Raw genomic sequence first — 4919 nt, forward strand, 5'->3', positions numbered from 1 at the left:
ATCGGCACCCATCATTGCATATATTCCTCTTCTAGTAACCTCGACGTCCTCAGCTTCAAAGTCAAGAGACACCTGCAGTTTTTCTCACTCATAGAGTCTACTAATATCTATATATGTCTCTTTTCTACACCTTTATTTGCTCTGTGTTTTCTTTCACCCACTCGTATCGTTGAAAAAAGACTTGGACAATGACACTTATCATGGCTGAAAAAGGAACTCTTCACTACTGTAACATGTTTAAGCATCTGAATATAACCATATAAAAAGCTTTATCTGCCTGCAGTTCATAAAGATAGAAAGAAAGAAAGAAAGAAAGAAAGAAAGAAATAAAGGAAAACCAGCACCATAATCCCATGCCCAATCAACAGTACGTACGATCATAAATCTGAAAAAAATAACAATGAACTGGTCAATATGCATCTCTCTTTTCAATAATCTAGTTCAACTTCAGTAACTTCATTATTAATGGTACCATGCAACTTCATTATACAGGTCTACACAGCCTCACATAAGAAGAAGAGAACGAAAGGTAGCCAAGGACAACCTGCCAGGGACACCATGTGAAGAGGCCGGCCTCTTGCCTCATTCCACTCTATATGTGAATTCCGGCAAGTCATCCTTGGCTACACTCCACTCTCCACCTCTGCATGCAAGACCCTTAGACCAAACACCAAACGATATGCTATGAAGAGCTAGCAATGGTTGACATATATAACGGCACATAAAGTAAGGCATATATTCCCCATCTGACTAACCTTCCAAAAGTGGCAACTGCTTGCGATGCCTCCAAAAGAGAACAAAGACGTACATCTAGCCCCGGCCGGCCCTTAACTACAATCATACATACAAATTCTCATCTCACCCAAAATTAAGCTTAACCTCTTATACCGCCTGGTTGGATTAATTCATATGCATAACTTCTCGTTATTGCATGCAAGTTTAGGAAAAAAAAAAAGGCAATAATTACTATATATGATAGACTTGGGTCTCTCCTAAGTCCTAAGCATGAACCCACAGTGCTAATGGAGAGAGAGAGAGAATGTCCAATATCGTTGTGTCAATCTGTAATCTCCAAGCTTTCTTGACCATTCAAAAGATGAGTGAATGAATAGAAGGCTGGAGAAAGAGTCCCTATTGAAAGGTTACGTGGCACATTCATCCTTCATCCTTCATATTTGCAGGGCTCTGTTGAGAAAGGAATAAGATTCATTATGGGGAATTTCTAAAGTAATATTAATTTATATATACAGATATTGGTTTTGACCCTTTTTTTTCTCCTCTACATATCTCACCACATAATTCCAGGCATCTGCCCATGTTGAAAGCTGGTATTCAAACCACCCAAAAGGCACACTTGAAAACCCTTCAAAATGTTCTATTCTTTGATTGTTCCTTTTATTATATATATATATGGTTAGAGCGTATGGTATACTTTGTGGGTCCAAATCCTATAAATTTAAGAGTCTGGTGGTATGATTTAAAAACAGTTTTCTATTTTAAAAAATTTTTAATATTGTTTGACCATTATTCCTTAAAAACAATTTTTAAAAACAAAGTGATATAGAGAATAGTATTTAGAAAATAAGTATGAATTATTTTAACCAATTTTTAAGAACAAAATAAAAATATTGGCTTGTTTGGTCATATTATTTTAAACTTGTTTTTAAATTAAAAAATAAAAAACATTTTTTTAAAAAAATTTAGAAAACATGATTAAACGGACCTAAGCTTTCATAAAAATTGATGATATAACAGGTCTCATTTTGGAACTTTCATTACTATATGCCAAAGTTTTAGGTTATGTTTGTTAACTATTTTCAAAACTAGTTTTCTATTTTTGAGAACATATATATATTTTATGAAAACCAAAAATTGAAAACATGGTGTTCTTTTTGGAACATATTTTTAATTATTTTTAGTTTTTTTCATTTTTTTTTATACTATTATTTTAAAAAGAATAATTGAAAATAAAACTCATATAAAATTTAGAGCCCATTTAACCATATTTTCTTAAACTTGTTTTTAAATTTTTTTTTTTTATTCTTTAACTTAAAAATTGTTTTTAAAAACAAGTTTTGGAAAACATGGTCAAACAGGCTCATATTTTCTTTTTATTTTTAAAAACTAGTAAAAACAACTCTTATTTTCTAAAAATTGTTTTCTATTTCTCTTTGTTTTTAAAAATTATTTCCAAAAAACAACTGTTAAACAGTATTAGAAATTTTTAAAAATAATTTTTTGTTTTTTTTTAAAAAAGAAAACTATTTTTAAATCACATGACCAAACAAACTCTTAATTTAAAAAAAAATGATTTTTTAAAATATAGAAAATAAGTTAAAAATATTTCAACTTTCCAAATAATTTTTACTCTAGAAAAATATTAGAGAATCGTTTTTAAAACTATTGTTCGAGAACATTTTTTAAAAACATTCCCAAACAAACCCTTACAAATCTTTCTCAACTTTTCAATTAGAATTCACAATAAAAATAACACTTTTATGGTGAGTACATTTTTAATCAAGAAAAATAGGAGCCAAAATCTAGGACCCGAGAAATTATTTTAGAAAATTTTGATCAATAATGTGATTTTCACAAATCAAAATATGATAATTGATATTAAAAAATGTCATGTTCATCTTTTGTAAATAAGGATTTGATTTCAAACTCCCAAATAAGAGGTACAAAATATTAGTAAAAATATTGGATTAGGAGCAAGTGAAACAATTGTTGTTGCAAAGGATCGACAGCAGGTAACGGGGAAAGAGGAAAGGCTTTCCTTCATCAACGGAGAAACAGAACGTCGCCGTTTTAATAAACGAAGAAACTAGAACGGCGTCGTTTCAGTTTTAAGAAGGAGATCTGGACCCTGCTCTTTCCTCCATTTCCCTGCAGAGGTTTCTTCTACAGTTCTACTTCTTGGGTTTTGGAACCCTCCCTGGCCAGCGCATTCTCGCCAGGGTTATCGCCGGAGGTTCGAACCAGCATCCGGAGCTCGAAATCTCTCAGATGTTGGTTCTCAGGTACAAGTTCTTCGAGTTCGTAAAGCACAAATCGTTCTCCATTTGATTAATGAAAAAAAAAAAAAAATCTGGAGAAATAATTTTCGTCGGAACAAAAAGAAACTGAAATTTTTTTAGGTTTTGTCAGAATTTTATGTGACTTGCTATAGTAGATTGCTCTCTGAGGTTTGTAATGGAAACCATTTGCCGTTTCCAATTTCTGATTTCGATAATTGAAGGAGTTGTCGATGGATTGAAATGACTGTCGATGAGTTAATGGCCCAGCGCTTAAAATAGAGCTTAATTGAAACCATTTTTTTTTTCATCTCGTTACAGAGGCTTCATTGCTATAGAAATTTTGTCCTTCTTTCTCAACTTCCAGTTAGCTATTTGGCAAATTAGAATTCGGAACAAACTGACGCAGAAATTAAGATTTTAGAAAATTAAAGAAACTCTTTTGTGACTATATTCATAGAAGAGTATTAGTGCTTCCTCTAAGAAGTAGGTGGCTTGATTATATGGAAGATCCGCAGGTTGTGAGTGTTTTTTTTTTTCTTTTGAGAGAAGCCAACATTCTTTTATATTTTTTCATGCACTTTTTATTTGTCCTTTTCTTTCTCTAAAGATATTTTTTGGGATGATGTTTGATAATCAGCTGTCAACCAATGAATTCTTAACCTTCAGCTAATTGATTAGATTTCAATGCATTGTCTTAATTCGATCCATACAGATCTTATAAGAAACTATGAAGCCATTCAGGCTTTGATCATGGTGAGGAATGGCTGAACTACAAATTTTACGAAAAAGGATGAGCTGTTTTCTCTTCATAGTGCATCATGGACATTCAAAGTGGTAAACCTTCCCTCATTTATTGTTCTTTGTGACAGCTTTTTTTTTTTCTTTCTTTTTTGATCAATAAAACCAATTGCATGAAAAATTGGTCTATCCTTTGTGAAAATTTTATTATTTCTAGGTCAACTACAGTTTGAATGCAAATATCTAGTCAATGAGTTGATAAGTGACAAATATCTGTCGATATGGTTTGTTGAGGGAACTTCATTGTAGCATTCCATACAATCTTCCATTCCATTTTCACACCTGAATTTCGTATACATTACTGACGAGATTAATGATGCAAACACTCAATGCCTCCCTTCCAACAATAATTGATGTATGTAAATGGATAGAAGCATCAACATTCATTTTTCATTGATAATTTTCTCAAATTGCTGATTAATGATCTCTTCTCTTTGCTCAACATAAAGATATGAGGTCCCGTTTCACTTAGTCTGTCCTCCTTATGGATCATAAAAGAGAGCAAATGTTCTGCTCCACATAGAAATGCACCATCATGAACTGCATTGTTTCTTCATTGCAATTTTTTCTGTTCCCTCCCTGTGTTAGCTCCATGGCTCTGTGTCAAAGTGATATATTCATTCCACCTGCACAAACCCTGCTGGTGTATTGGATTCCTAAATAGTTCTCCAGGACGACAGTCTTTGAATAGTTCAACAAAGGAAAACCCAGAAATGTCAATAAGTTTGACCTCTCAGCCAAAGTGAATTCTGGTGCAGCCATAATGATGCAGCTCTGTAATCCTAATGTATGAGACATATTTCAGAAGACTACCATTATGTTTCCAAAGATGAAAGCAATTGTGCCTTGGATTTTTGCATTTGTGATAGCATTGATGGAGAGAACAAGCATGGAAGGTGCCCTATAGAAGGCAAAATTGGGGGGGTTTAATCTTAGAGCAACCAGCTAGTGCCTCTCTGGACCTGATGTCTAGAGCCCTAGGTAGGAATATGTCCCACATCACAATTGCAGAGGTCAAACTAAGAATCAATATGGTTTAAATAATCCTATAGAAGATATCAGAATATCCAAAATTACATGTCAGAAATATTTCAAGAGCGCATA

At 33.0% G+C, this 4919-nt stretch overlaps 1 long non-coding RNA gene across 1 annotated transcript; it reads left to right on the forward strand.

The window, feature by feature from the left end:
- Positions 1-2935: 2935 nt before the first annotated feature.
- On the forward strand, positions 2936-3799 carry LOC117925748. The gene is made up of 2 exons (XR_004653025.1): positions 2936-3020; positions 3730-3799. It is a non-coding gene; the product is annotated as an uncharacterized LOC117925748 (long non-coding RNA).
- Positions 3800-4919: the final 1120 nt, after the last annotated feature.

The sequence above is a fragment of the Vitis riparia genome, chromosome 11 (genome assembly GCF_004353265.1).
Source record: "Vitis riparia cultivar Riparia Gloire de Montpellier isolate 1030 chromosome 11, EGFV_Vit.rip_1.0, whole genome shotgun sequence".
Lineage (NCBI taxonomy): Eukaryota > Viridiplantae > Streptophyta > Magnoliopsida > Vitales > Vitaceae > Vitis > Vitis riparia.